At 36.3% G+C, this 16,150-nt stretch overlaps 1 protein-coding gene across 4 annotated transcripts in view; it reads right to left on the bottom strand.

Moving 5' to 3' along the window:
- Window positions 1-16,150, bottom strand: part of LOC120624469 (rho guanine nucleotide exchange factor 15) — a 158,020-nt gene that overhangs the window by 119,305 nt on the left and 22,565 nt on the right. Inside the window, exon 1 of one of the 4 annotated variants that reach the window (XM_039891032.1) lies at window positions 2,509-2,654. The exons of the other annotated variants lie outside the window; for them this stretch is intronic. The gene's annotated coding sequence lies outside the window, so the exon portion shown is untranslated. Of the gene's footprint in view, window positions 1-2,508; window positions 2,655-16,150 lie in introns of those variants that run through there. 4 annotated transcript variants of the gene reach the window in all.

The raw sequence follows: 16,150 nt of genomic DNA, 5'->3' as shown, positions 1-16,150 counted from the left end.
CTTTTGGATTTTCCAACTATTTTTTACATGGAGGCTCGAGCACGTGAGGCTTATATACATGACATGCGAAGTATTGCCCTGTTCGTAGGGATGGTTTTTAACTTACAATCAGGTTGGCGAAAGTCAAATATTTCTTTATTCAAAGAGGCACATAATGTATGGCCCTTTTGATGCGTAAACTACCTAAAAAATGCGATCTGCTTGATCCGTCAGTTATTATTATCATGAGATATTAAGTTTTTTTTTTTTATAAATATATAGACAAGTGCTTGACTGCAATCGAACCTGATGGTAACTGATGATGCAGCCTAAGTTGAAGCGCACTTGCCTAGAAGATGCCTATTCACATAATTAGAAATATCTAAATCGTACCAGCGTTCTCCCACTGAAAACTCCCGCTAAACACTGCGTCAGGGAGTTCGATCAGGTGTATGGCGGATTCTACCTACATATCTATGTACAAGCGCCCGACATAAAACCATGCTTGCACTTCCTTGGTATAAACTTAAAATAGTTGGTCGAAGTATTTCAGATCTATCATAATTTATAATAAAATACCGAATATCATTAGGGAAGAAAACAATGACATCTATTTTAAGAGGAAAATCAAAGAATGGTTATTACAAAAATGTTTCTACAATATCCATGAGTTTCTTTCTAACTTTATAGACCTCAAAATCACGACACGCATTATCTAATCGGGTGTATATTTTAAAAGTAGATAATAGGAAATAATAAATATATACTAATGTTATATAATATTAAATAATCGCCTTATTTCAATTTATTTTCATGACATACCACAGTAATTTTTAACACAATTGGCTGAGCAATAAATTATTTAATATTAAAATAGATTTATTAACCTGACGATCTTTAATAGTAACTAATTATTCTGACACCTGGTATATATTTTTACTAACACTAATTAGAATCCTGAAATCGTGTATTTGTAATAGTTATAAGGGTCAAACTGTTTGTTATTGCTATGCCCTGACATGGCCTCATGGCTATGTAAAGGCATGGATGCAAAAAAAATAAAAATACAATTTTGTTGGCAAACATAATTGACTAAATCGGTGTCAGTTTACAATAGATCCCTTGACCCGACCGGGAAACTAAACCGGGACCTATTGTTATTTTTTTTCGCGGACACACAGCGAACGTTTCCGCAGAAACAGCCAGCGGAACTAAATGATCATCATATAAACCCTTTACCGGCCCAATTGCAGGGCCTGGGTCTCCCACACATGAGAAGGGTACAGGCCGTTGTCCACCACGCCGGCCCAGTGCGGATTGGTGGCCTCCACACGCTTTTGATATCATGCAGGCAAGACGCAAGTGATATTTTTTTTTTCACTACAAGTTAGCCCTTGGCCTTGATAAAACATTTTAAAATCTATAACCTTAAGGCTATATGTCATCACGCTTAGACCAATAGGAGCATCACACCAATGAATAATAAATAATAAATATATGACGACAATACACACATCGCCATCTAGCCCCAAAGTAAGCGTAGCTTGTGTTATTGGTACTAAGATGACTGATGAATACTTTTATAAATGATATACATAAATACTTATAATATAAATAAACACCCAGATACTGAAAAACATTCATGCTCATCACAAACATTTTTCAGTAGTGAGAATCGAACCCACGGCCTTGGGCTCAGAAAGCAGGGTCGTTGCAAACTGCGCCAATCGGCCGTCAAAAATGAAGAATGTTTCAAAATCAGTTTTTTACCCCTTTTGAGAGCTTTTGCTGCGTGCGCTGCTTTTTTAGCACTAAATTTTATTAAACATCCACCACACGCTTTTGATATCATGGAGGCAAGACGCAAGTGATATTTTTTTTTCCATTACAAGTTAGCTCTTGACTGCAATCTTACCTGGTTACCTCTTAATAGGTGATGATACAGTCTAAGATAGTAGCGGGCTAACTTGTTAGGGAGTATGGTTGTCATAGCCTACCGCTAATCGGTTTTTAAGCGACATCACACCGGAACACTAAATCGCTTAGCGGTACGTCTTTGTCGGTAGGATGGTAACTAGCCACGGCCAAAGCCTCCCACCAGACATGACCAGAGAAAATCAAAAATTATAAATTCCGCCGGGAATCGAACCGGTCCCAGGTTCTTCTACTTCAATTCACAGCGCTCTTCGTTGGGCCAGAGTGGTCGTCACATTTGAATAGAAAGCTCATAACTAGGAAAAGTTAGTGATGCGTGATGGGATTCGAACTGCGTCCTCCTAAATTTAGGCCGAAGTCCTAACCACTAGGCTAAAATCGGAACTAAATGCATTCCACTCCATCTTAAAATAGAAAACGTTTGAATATTTCATAAATAACCATGAGTTGAAACGGTCGTTAAGTAAAAAAAATACGAAGCCTCCACCGATAAAATATTGACGTAATTGAGCTAACAGACGACCTAGTGGAACCTGATTGGAAACGCGCACAGCAAATAACATTTAAAACATGAATATGGCACTCATAACTTACCGAAGAAAGCCAGCGGAAAATCCAACAAATTGCCGAGCCATCAATCCCTATATCGTGATTATATAAAGGGTTGATAACACACACATAGGCACTACACTGTCACTGTGTTACGTTGATGTGCGCATGCGGCGATGCGACCGAGCCTGAGCGCGTGTCGCGTGGAACTGGCAAGAGGCTTCGACGGCATATTCAGATTATTTGCGCAGCCGAGAAAATGTAATTAGTTGATAATGAGTATAAACAGTGATAGCCGAATGGTTAGAGCGTTGGCTTTCTTTACAGACGGACCGAGTTTGATCCCCGGCACGCACCTCTCAACTTTTCGAAGTTAAGTAATTAAATCACTCTCTTCAACGGTTAAGGAAAACATAGTAAAAATATAATGCTCTCAAAAGTGTGTGGAGTCCACCCTTTACAGACGGACGGAGTTTGATCCCCTCACAACTTTTCGAAGTTAAGATATTAAAATATCACTCTCTTCAACGGTGAAGGAAAACATCGTGAAAATATAATGCTCTCAAAAGTGTGTGGAGTCCACCAATCCGCGCTGGGCCAGCGTGGTGGACTTAACGCTTTCTCATTGTTAGAGGCTCTGTAGTGAGACCCATGCTCTGTAGTGGGGCCGTAATGGGTTGATGTCATGATGATGATAAAACCGGGAAAAAACCGTCCATAATATCCTCAACGATGTGTGAAGTCTACGGCTCTCTATGGCTTAAACCCATCTCATTCTGGGAGGAAATCCGTGCCTTGTAGTGGGCCGGTAATGGGTTGATATAACATTTTAAAATCTATAACCTTAAGGCTATATGTCATCACGCTTAGAATAGGAGCATAACACCAATGAATAATAAATAATAAATATATGACGACAATACACACATCGCCATCTAGCCCCAAAGTAAGCGTAGCTTGTGTTATGGGTACTAAGATGACTGATGAATATTTTTATAAATGATATAAATACTTATAATATACATAAACACCCAGACACTGAAAAACATTCATGCTCATCACACAAACATTTTCCAGTGGTGAGAATCGAACCCACGGCCTTGGGCTCAGAAAGCAGGGTCGCTGCAAACTGCGCCAATCGGCCGTCAAAAATGAAGAATGTTTCAAAATCAGTTTTTTCCCCCTTTTGAGAGCTTTCGCTGCGCGCTCTGCTTTTTTAGCACTAAATTTTAATAAATATCTACTGGTATTGCTGTAAAATAAACTTTAATTTATTCTTAATTATCGACCATTGTTTTTTTGAACATTAGTATAGTTATAAAACATACAATACAATGTATGACGTGCATAAGTGCTTAAACTATAGCCTAAACTGAATTAAGATTTGATTGGTTGATAACTGTTAAAGTTTCGATAAAATCATGCACGACAAAGTTATATCAGTGGTAAACTCGTTATAGGTGGAGAGGTAGACGTCTCGACTGCCATTTGAGCAGTCCAAGCTCTACCAAGGCCGTATAGTATTTGATGTCTGCATAACACAAGTCGCATGAAGCCGCTGGATGCAAACGACATAAGCCCGTGGAATTTGGTCCAAAAGATTTGTTTTTTTTATTCAACTTCAAGTTTACCCTTCACTGCAATCTGCAGGGCTAGCAAGGGCAGGAGACAAAAACTATATCCCCCGATTAAATCACAATAACAGCATTTTTTATAATTTGTCAATCAAAACACGACATGGGTACAATCGAGAGATGGTACCATTCCTATCATGATATTGATCCTTATAAAAATAAATAGTTTTATAATTAAGATTGATTATATACCTTCAAATTCCTATTTAAATTATTCAAATTGGACCTATCGTTTACGACGAAGTTACGACGGGTATAGAAAAGCAAGAAAAATGCTTTGTGCCGCCCGCCCGCGTATAACATATTTTGGAAAAACCTTTTAAGATATTAAAACCTGTAATAACAGATTTGGTGCAGACAAAGTTGCGCGGGTCAGCTAGTTTGTTCATCACAGCATTGCGTTCACTAAACAGATTCCATATAAATAGTAAATACTGATATACTTTCCCAAGTACATAAGTAACTGCGAGCCCCACACTAGGTGACCTGTATCGTGGGGTCCAAATTTTTTAGATATCCCAAAATTGGTAAACACACTAGTCACTGATTGCCTGTTTTAAATTCTATTGTGTACTTATATAATGTACTTTTTGTTGCAATAAAAGTATATTCATTCAAAATATACGAATACTATGAATGAATATATTGTTAATAACACAGATTATGTAGGTAATGAAGTTTCTCGGTGAATGTGGAAACTGATACTTCATAGGCACGGTTACAGCTAAGGTTACCACTTTCAGAACACCTGATATTGGGTAATGCGATCCGCGTTTGGTGGTGTCTCAATCTATTGGGTTAAACTTGTTATTCAGAAAGGAACGACATAGTATGTATATAACAAAATTAATTTTACTTTAAATATATATCATTTAACTGCCCATAAATGTATAAGTGCTATTATACATTGGCTTAGGAATCTATCCTACAGTGATTTAGAAAAGATTATAAAATTATTCTTCCTACTTCGACAGATTTTTTTAAATAGGCCCAAACTATAGACATTCACATAACACACATGTATACACACACACACACACACACACACACACACACACACACACACATACACACACACACACACACACACACACACACACACACACACACACACAAAGTTTTCTAAGCCAACTTTAAGTTGAACAAAAGTTATTATAAACATTTTGATCACAAACATTAATTTATTAAGTAAACAAAGAAAAGCCTAGCGTAAAGATGAATGATTGAATTAATTAATACACTTTTATTGTACATCACATAAAAATACAGGAAAGACTATAAAAAACTAGTTTACACGATGTATACAATTACATATTACTTATCGCTACATAGCGATCTCTTCCAGGCAACCGATGGCGTACATCACTGCTTAAGACGAGAGATCTATCTCTTCCAGCCACTCCAAGATGTGAGTAAGATAATTTGTAATGTAGTATAGGTCATATATAAAGGTACAATATATATCAATGATAGCTACTAAAAATATACAATTCATCTACATATTAACAAGATTGTATATGTTTTAGTTGTGTACGTTTTAAGAGTTGAATATTACTTGCTTCAACGGTGAAAGAAATAAACTAAAGTAAACCGTCGTCTATAAACAGAGCAATACTCCACAGGGCATGCAAAAAGAACGTCCTGCGACCTGCCGCCCCGTGTCCTTCAATTTGAGGCGAAGGTGCTAAGCCTCATCATCGTCATTTGACGGCCGATTGGCGCAGTGGGCAGCGACCCTGCTTTCTGAGCCAAGGCCGTGGGTTCGATTCCCACAACTGGACAATGTTTATGTGATGAACATGAATGTTTTTTAGTGTCTGTTGTTTATCTATATCTTAATATATATAAATCTCCTGTCACGATGTTTGTCCGCGATGGACTCCTAAACTACTTAACCGATTTTAAATTAAATTGGCACACCATGAGCAGTCTGGTCCAACTTAAGAGATAGGATAGCATATATCTTTAATTATAGTCGCAATTTTATTTTATTGCAAATTATTTGTCTATAATTAATTTACAGTCACATGTTTTATATATATACTACTATACTCATTTAAGGCTTAGCGATACTGAATACTTTAAAAACAAAATCAAACGCAGACGAAGTCGCGGGCAACAGCTAGTATTATATAAAAATCTCCTGTCACGATGTTTGTCCGCGATGGACTCCTAAACTACTTAACCGATTTTAAATTAAATTGGCACACCGTGAGCAGTCTGGTCCAACTTAAGAGATAGGATAGCTTAGATCTTTAATTATAGTCACAATTTTATTTTATTGCAAATTATTTGTCTATAATTAATTGACAGTCACATGTTATATATATATATACTACTATACTCAGTTAAGGCTTAGCGATAGTGAATACTTTAAAAACAAAATCAAACGCAGACGAAGTCGCGGGCAACAGCTAGTATATTATAAGTATTTATGTATATTATTCATATTATAATTATTCATCAGTCTTAGTACCCATAACACAAGCTATGCTTACTTTGGGGATAGATGGCGATGTGTGTATTGTCGTAGTATATTTATTTATTTATCACTACCGGCCCACTAAAGGGCAAAGGTCTCCCTCTTAGAATGAGTGTTTAGGCTGTAGTCTACCACGCTGGTCCAGTGCGGATTGGTCGAATGCACACGCCGTGTAGAACATTATGGACAATTCTCAGGCACTCGGGCATGCAGGTTTCCTCACGATGTTATCCTTCACCGTTTAAAGCAAGCGATATTCAAATTGCTTGTACGTACCAGGTCTCGAACACGGTCTCCGAGAAAGGACACCCACTAGACTATCACCGCTTACAGCTTGAAATAACGCCGGCAACCACGCCCTTCAGATCGGAACACAGCATTACAACATTGCTCCTTAGCGGCAGAAATAAGCATGGCGATAGTACTACCAGTGGCGTGCATAGAGGGTATGCACAGAGTATGCAGATGATATAAAATGAAGAAAATATCCAGTCCAAGGTATAAAAAACTTAAGGATAGGCATTGTAAGAGATTTTAAGATCCTACCTTTAATTATTTATAACTCGTACTGGAGATTTTCTTCATCTTATATCATCTGCATACCCTGTTCATAGCCTCTATGCACGCCACTGAGTACTACCCTAGCCGAGCGCTGTCGCAAAAAGTTTTACGAATATAACCCATAATCCGCAGAAACAAAATGGCATATTACAGGTTTATGAAATGAAAACTTTAGCGCTGATATCCCATTGGATTGGCGGAAATCCATGATATTTTATGAAAATTAAGCTTCATTTGCTATACTCCGCGAAAAGCAGGAGAATCTGTGTGGTGTAATTTATAATTTCTTCAATCCTTATACTCCACACCAAACAGATCTTCGACAATGTACCCTCTACGCACGTTTCGCTCCGAAACCGGAGCATCCTCGGGAGATGTTTACTTTACAATAAAAAGAAATTATAAATTACACCATCCAGATTCTCCTGCTTTTCGCGCAGTGTAGCGAATTTAGCTTAATTTTCATAATATACGCTGATATCCTTCATTTACGTAAAACGTCGGTGCCCCATAATCTGATAGTACAATCCAACTATTGCCATAACGCACTAAAAAGAGAAAGTTCCTACAACCCATTTGCACAACCTGGCAAGGTGTTAAGGCGAATAGTAATGGGATAACAGCGTTTACTGGTTTATAGGCGCGTGAGGTAGCTGCCAAGTGCCAAGTTTGGACATTAGTATGCCGTGGTGATCGGCGTTAAATAATACCAGGGATTGTTGCATTAGAACTGACGCTACGTAAACAGTGAATAACGTTGCGAAAATATCGTGTTTTCCAGCGATGCAGCCACATAATTAAGAATATACAGACACCATCAAAACCACTCCACTTTAGTAGTGTTTAATGAACAGGTGGTTAGTCAGTTCATCCCATTTAGCAGTTAACGGTAATTATTTTAAATCTTAATGTTCTAAACGTTTACCATACAATGGGGAAAATTGGAAAAGTTGGTGAGCTAGCAACATTCCGCGGGTGTGAAATGAGTCGATTTCAATGTTTTTGGACACAATGCACTGCATGCAATAATGAATGAGGGTTCTGTACGCTCTCAATTGTTCACTACATGTTAGCCCTTAAGTAAGTGGTAAGTGATGTTGCAGTCTAAGATGGTAACGGGCTAACCTGTTAGGAGTATGGCGGTTAACTTAAACCCTTTTTTTTTTAATTCCGCTACAAGTTAGCCCTTGACTGCAATCTCTCCTGATGATAAGTGATGATGCAGTGTAAGTTTTTTTTTTTAATTGAGGAGGAAAAAATCCCTTCGGAGTTCTGCCTGATGGCAGGGCATGTCCGACTTGCACGGACTAAAACAACAACACCCTTTCCCCCCAAATCTGCCAGGTCACGGAACCGCTGGGCATTAATTCATGGTGTCATACCCCTAATAGGTTCCTTCGCGACCGCACCGGAACACTAAATCGCTTAACGGCACGTCTTTGTCAATAGGGTATTAACAAGCCAAGGTAGAAGCCTCCCACCAGACAAAAAAATCAACGACGACGAACGACAAAAAAAATATATTTTGTATGGATATAGAAAGTAGATAGATTGAAATCACAATTGAATTGATCAAGTTACATTTATTTGTACGCATGAATACAATTATGTCAATTTTTTTTACAATGTACATAGTTTCTATCATCATCGTTGCTATAATCAATTACATTCACTTTTCGCTGCACTTCATACTTGACGAAAACATGTAAATGTATTATTGTATAGCAGATGTCCACGCGGACTCATCGCTCACCCAAGTAAGAGAGAGACAGATGTCGAACGCCGATTGTGCCTCTTTGTCGCACGTTCCGCGCTCTCGCTTGCACTTCAAGTCTTAAATGGAACGCCTCAGAGCGAGGTAACGCCGCATGTTGTCATGTTTTTTCGTGCGTGCAGCCGGCTCCATCGAATTATAAGACGTTGTCACGTCAAAAATCCAGTTTCTAATTAAAAGCGTAAACCTAAGTACGTAAAGTTTCCAAATATGAAGATGCTGACAATAAAAATTACGTAGCACCTTTATATGGAAAGCGAGAAGAAATGTTCCCAGGCCTCATAAGTGGAGTTATCTAATTTCGGTAGTATACAACAATGAGTGATAATACAATAGGTGACAGTGTAATAGGTGATGCAACCGCCTTTATTACTGAGAAATTTCTGGCGAGTTGCAGTATACGGAAATAAGGAAGTTAACCCCGAAGTTAACTTGTAGGAATAAAAAAGAACGTGTGCGTTTTTATGTACACGCGTTAGAAGTTATACTTCTTAGGGTTAACAAAATAAAAATGAAGAATTTTAAACTAAGATTTTCGTGGTTAATCAACATACATACATACCTACATTAAAAAAAATTGTAGAAAAAAAGGTATCAAATACGTTGAAAGTTCTATTTTTCTTGTAATCTCATTATCGGACAACCAAGTTTCACTCAACATTAAAATTTGAGATTTTTGTACAATTAAATCACCTTAATGAGCCCTAAGACTTCGACAATTTAAAGTGTACACTGTCAAACCTTATAGCTAACTTCGTGGTATCGCGTGACGCTGTGCGCGCGCATCGTGTAAATTAACTCCCATCATTTTTCCCTAACGCCCCAAAAGAAGTATTGTAACTTCAAAAATACTGAAATACTTCAAAAAGAAACAAAAGTATCAAACAAACTTAAACTGATTATACAGACGTCATTATTTTAAGTTTCTTGTTAGTTTAAGTTATATTCTACGGTTCTACGTTTGAAGTTACAGCTATAAACCAAAAGTTTCATTCCATGCCTTTTTAAATTATATTTGTCTTTTCATTAACTTTTAGCCATTTGTCATTTCAAAAGAGCTTGAAAAATAAAGTATTTATTTGTATCAATTGATTGATGTAGTATGTAATTTAGATTTTCGGTATGAGACCATGCCATTACCACTCACATAGGATGTGTACACTTGAGTACGTGATTACTGATTAGTTGATTACAGATTACCTATGAAGCTTATGTAACATTTTTGTATGGACTACAAAAAGTTGAATGCGATACGAGGTTTAACCGGGCGTGGCATTTAGGTTATCAATAAATATCTTTATGTTACAGGTATTATATCATACAATGTTGTAGATTCATAAATATGTTTTGACGGCCGATTGGCGCAGTTGGCAGTGACCCTGCTTTCTGAGTCCTAGGCCGTGGGTTCGATTCCCACAACTGGAAAATGTCTGTGTGATGAACATGTATGTTTTTCAGTGTCTGGGTGTTTATATGTATATTATAAGTATTTATATGTATTATATTCATAAAAATATTCAACAGCTGTCTTAGTACCCATAACACAAGCTACGCTTACTTTGAGACTAGATGGCAATGTGTGTATTGTCGTAGTATATTTATTTATTTTATTTATTTATTTATGTTTTGTAGAGGACGAGGCAAACTGCTGTTTTCATTTCAATCAGGGTGCACAGTACACCGCTTATACCAACGTATAATTATAAATTAACAATAATGCACTGTGCGTGGATATTTTAAAATAAAACCCTGCCTGAAACAGTCCCTCAAGCCAGAAGGTTTTTAACCTGTTACCACAGATTATACAGATTTTAACACTGAGAAGATACAAACCAGCTTTGAAGAAATGGCTCTTTCAAAATTTATTGTATTCAGTCAAGGAATTTTTGGTATACAAAAATATTTTACTAGATACCTCATTGAATTAATACCTTTTTAATTATACCTGTACTAACATTTTACTTAATATTAAGATTTTTAATTTACCTCAACGTTTAGACGTCGATGTGAACGACACAATATGCGTGAAACACAAAATTATAACGAATGATCAAAGTGTGTAGTACCTACCATATTTTTTCCAAATATAGAATTTGAATTTGACAGGAATTTTTTAACAAAATTTTTTAATAAGCACCATTCCACATAACTTTAGGGAAATGATATATATATATATATATATATATATATATATATATATGTCGCAGCCGGAAATGAGTACGGACACTAAAATGAAACGCAAACGCGCCAGCTAGCGGCTAGCATGCATCAACAGTTTTGGCGCGCTTCGACAGAGACGTGACGGGGTCTACTGACTAGATGGGGATTATTAATTAGTTGGGACGCAAGGCAGAAACACGTCGTCACGGAACTGCCCTACGTTTCTCTTAGTGGTTATTATTTTAAAAGTTTGCTATTACAATATTAGTTAAATTCAGTGTAAGAATAAAGCGAGGCAAATCTAAAGGTGTTCTTATTGCACGATAGTTGAAAATTGCCCACACGATGTCGGACGGATCAAGTCAAATTCCGCCCGATCCTACATATATATATATATATTTTTTTTTTCAACTTTAATTTTAACTTTAATTTTATCTTTAATTTAATTCCAAGTTGTGTACACATACTTTGGGTTGTAGCTTAGAACAAAACTTGTTATTACTTATATTTACCTTTAGTTATTACCTAATAACAATAAACAACAATAAATATGCTGCTTGGCACCAGAAAGATGGCGGTAATATTTCGAGGACGAATACAGTCACAAAAGCTTTCAACCAAATCGTATGAGTTGGTGGCACAGGTTTGTCAGTAGTGTTGCATTAGTTCCACCACACCAGAAATGTATAATTCGTCATCATCATCATTATTAAAATGATTCTTCCTACTTCAACAGATTTTTTAAAAAAGGCCCATACTATATACATTCACATAGCACACATGCATATACACACACAAACACACACACAATTTTCGGTTCATATTTGGCCTTCGCAAATATGACCATGTTTCCGAATTTCGACAAAAACTCAAGTGGCTTCCTATTCGTCGTCGCCGGGATATGCATGTACTTTCACTTCTGTACTGTGTGTTATTTCATCTAAAAACTCCCTCGTATTTAAAAGAGAAGTTCACTTTTCTTGGTTAGAAATCTTATTTAAGATCGTACCGTGCGCTGACGCTGTGTATGCCTTATCATAAGACAAAATTTTATGAGCGTTCGTTTAGCGTACGAGCTGTGGAATTGTGGAATGCGCTTCCATTGAGCATACGACGATCCAAATCACTGGCGATATTTAAAAGAGCAGTTTAGGCCCATTATATTGTTAACGACTATTAATAGTATGTATATACTTACTCATTTATTGTATGTTATAGTATTTAAATATGTAAGTGTTGTTATTATATATATTAGTTTATTTTTATATTTATTTATTAATTATATTATTTACTTTTTATCTTTTTGTGTAGTAGTTTATGTATTAGCATGTAGTTATTCGCATGTATGTATTTTAATATTTGTACCACCAGCAGTGTATTCTTCTCTTCTTTTTTTTCCTAATTCTAAGGTTGCCTGGCAGAGATCGCTATTAAGCGATAAGGCCGCCTTTTGTATTACTACTTCTTTCGATGTTTCTGTTTTTGTTATATTTTAAATATGTTAATGTTGTGGTATACAAATAAAGAGTTTAATAATAATAATAATATTTATGTTATAGTGTAGTGCGTAGTGATAATAAATAAAATAAATTATTAATTCAACAAATTGACCGGCACTGCTGGGAGTTCCACAATCCACGGTCCTGAGCCCAGTGACGTGCAGTGGGTCTCTTACCAGGGTATGCATACACGAGGAAAATTGAATAAAACATCAATAGTTCTCCTCCTATACGAGTTAATACATCAATTTTAGGGTAGGCAGTGTAGTGTTTGTGAATATATAATATACATAATATATTATAATATCTATTTGGTTAACATGATTACATATACATCGACACAGACATACATTGTACACGCAATACACTATCTCAAGCGCACCGCGTTAGTTACACGAGAGCTTAGGCGAGAGTGGACGCGTCGAGCCTGTGCTACACCAGCAAATACAACACGGCAGAAAATACAGGCAGTGCTTTTTGCATGTATGAAGTGCACGCCATTGCCTGGGCCGCTTGCCTCCAGCGGCTCACAGCGACTCGCCTGATGCCGTCTGTCCACCTCGTTAAGGGCCGACCTACACTGCGTTTACCGTTGCGGACCTTAGACCCCAACGTCAAAAGGTTCTCCGAGCTATGTGCCCTGCACTTCAGCTTCGCGACTCGCGAGGTATATCGGTAGTTCTAGTTCTACTACGGATCCCCTCATTTCTGATTTGGTCACGTAGAGGTACTCCTAGCATAGCCCGTTGAGTGACTCTGAACTTACGAGGCCTTAGTATGCGAAAGAAAAGTTAGTCCAGAAATAATAAATTCCCACATTGGATCCACCACACATACCACCTTTAAATACTCGAGACAGAGTCATCATTACTTTAATTTTAAAAAAAAAAACTAGAATTGATAATAATTGTAAAACTCCTTTTATGTTACTCTAACGTAATATCAACAACTGCTATGCGGCAGAGCATATCTCTGCAGTTAAGGAAACCTGAGGCTGTTAATCTAGTAGTGCTTCTAAATAAAAATACAAATATGGAAATAGACGTCAGCTCTTCTATGCAATTTGCGTTCGTTGCATCACAGTATAGAGGAAATCTGTCATACGAGCACTTTATGCGAAGGAATCTATCGAATGAACAGGAAATATTGGTTTGTTTATTTTAATCGTTAAATTCCGAAACTACTGAACCGAATTCAATAATTCTCACAGAAGTTACATCCCTACTTAATATTATAATTAATGTCAATGTAAGTTTGTTTGTTACGCTTTCACGCAAAAACTACTTAACCGTTCCTCATGAAACTTTGTACACATATTCTTGGAAGTTATAGAAGTAATATAGGATACTTTTTATCCCCAAATTAAGCTCGGTTTGGGAGAGGGGATGAAAGTGTTTGACGATTTTACACCATAAATTATAACCAATTTAAATAATTATTTTTGTACTTTAGAGATTATAATATGTGTTTAATTTTGCCCAAACTTTGTGTCGATCTGATGAATATGGTTGGAGATAGAGGATAGAACTCCTCAACGGACAACAGCAAACCCCTCATTTAAGAATGAGCGATACTGAATACCTTAATTTTTTTTTTAAACTACAGCTAAATTGAATGCCACATCAAAGAACAACATCAAACGCAGACGAAGTCGCAGGCAACAGCTAGCATATATATTATATTTAAGCGCCGCGCTAAAATATTTGCTGCATTTTATTAAGCTGATATTTGTTTTGATTATTCTAACTTTATGTGGGTCTTCCGTATTTTTTCCGTGAATGCCTTTAAATAAAAACCACTGAATACTTTGATACTTTACACAAGTCTTATAGCAGTATAATATTGGACATCTGCCAATAAGTTTTGCCTCGACAATGGATAACTAATCACATGCAGTCTGCAGTGGTTGTTTCCTCATAACTTCCTCCTGCACATTATTTCTTACTTGTCTCTTATTATTCAACTGTATTCGTATTTACCCGTACACCCACTACGTTAGGGTAGGAAAACAGAATTAAGAACGTACAGAACCCTCATTCAGCTATTATTGAATGCAGTGCATTGTGGCCAAAAACAGTGAAAACGCCCCGCGCACATGTCACTTCGCACCTGCGGAATGTTGCTAGCTTTTCCCAATTTCCCATTTTATGTTAAACGTTTAGATCATTAGGGGTAAAATTATTAATGTCAACCTTTTTAAATATGATGCTAAGACCTCAATTACATGATATCTTAATTATTAATTATCAATTATTAATAAGAGTGTGACATTAAATCCTAATTCTATAATTATTGTAAATCTAAATTATTCTTATGTTTTAAGTTGACAAATTCTAATATTTTGATTTTTTTTTGGATTTCGACAAATTTTATTGCAATGCCCCGGGGGGGCTAAAGTGGATTGGTTTTGGTAGTAAAGTGGTAAAATAATAATAAGAATAGTTTTTATTTGCTTAAAAGTACAAAGATTTTTCTAAAATTACCCTGGACCCCCAAACAAGGATATCCCGTGTCTTGGGGGTCAGTGTCTTCCCATATGTGCATCAGAGAAAACAGAGAATATTTTCCTAATTCTGTAGGTAAAAAAAAAATAGACTATAAATGCGGTTAGGTGGAAGAGTGGGTATTGGAGTGGTTTTGGTAATAAAGTAGTATGTTTTAAGTACGTATTAAAAGTAAATGCTTTATAAATATTGTGTAATAAGACATTTAAAAAAAATACGACTATAAATGCGGTTTGGAGGAAGAGTGGGTACGGACAAAAAGCGTATCAATAACATAACATCATTTGTACGCCTATAGGCGGAAGTTACGCATTATATATTTAAAATTATTTCCTTTGAAAATACAATCAGAAGTAAGTATAGTATTTTTTTGTCTGTGTTAAAATCTAAACAATCTAAAGTTTTATTCGAACATATGATTTAAAAGTACTAACCAACATTAATAGAGTGTATATCAAAAATTTTACTTTATTTTATCTTAGTATACACCATGACTGTTTTTTCGTCTTACAACAGTGACTCGGTTAATCATTAATAAATTAAATTAATAAGAGGTATCCTATGTCGAGTGTGAGAGTAGCGGTGTAGCGGTGTTATCAATGCAATCATTTGCGAATGTTTCGTGCACAGGAAAGAATACTCGGATTGGAAATTTGGATGTCAATAATTTGAACAGTTGCTTCCAAGTTTTTAAATGCAGAAATAAATGTTTTAATTTTTTAGCAATTATTTTGAACTAGCTATTGCCCGCGTACTTCTTCGGCATTTATTACAGTTTTTGACATCTCTGTTTGTTTCCTGGGATAAAAAGTAGTCTGTTACTCTCCGTTCTTTCAACTAACTTTATGCAGAAGTCAAGTTGATTGGTTGCTAGTTAGAGCGTTACGGTAAACAAATAAACAAACTTTCAAATTTATAATATCAAAGTAAGTATATCACTTTGTATATCGGACCGATTAAGACGCTGTCGATGATCGACGATAAAAAAAACGGGAAAAAGAGCACACCTGGGAAATCAGGGAAAAAATGGTAAAGTTGAAAGTTTTAACGAGTTTAAGATTTCAATTGCAAAT

This window comes from Pararge aegeria, chromosome 6, assembly GCF_905163445.1.
Source record: "Pararge aegeria chromosome 6, ilParAegt1.1, whole genome shotgun sequence".
Lineage (NCBI taxonomy): Eukaryota > Metazoa > Arthropoda > Insecta > Lepidoptera > Nymphalidae > Pararge > Pararge aegeria.
Note: the sequence above shows the minus strand (reverse complement) of the source record. Positions and strands in the feature narration are given on the sequence as shown.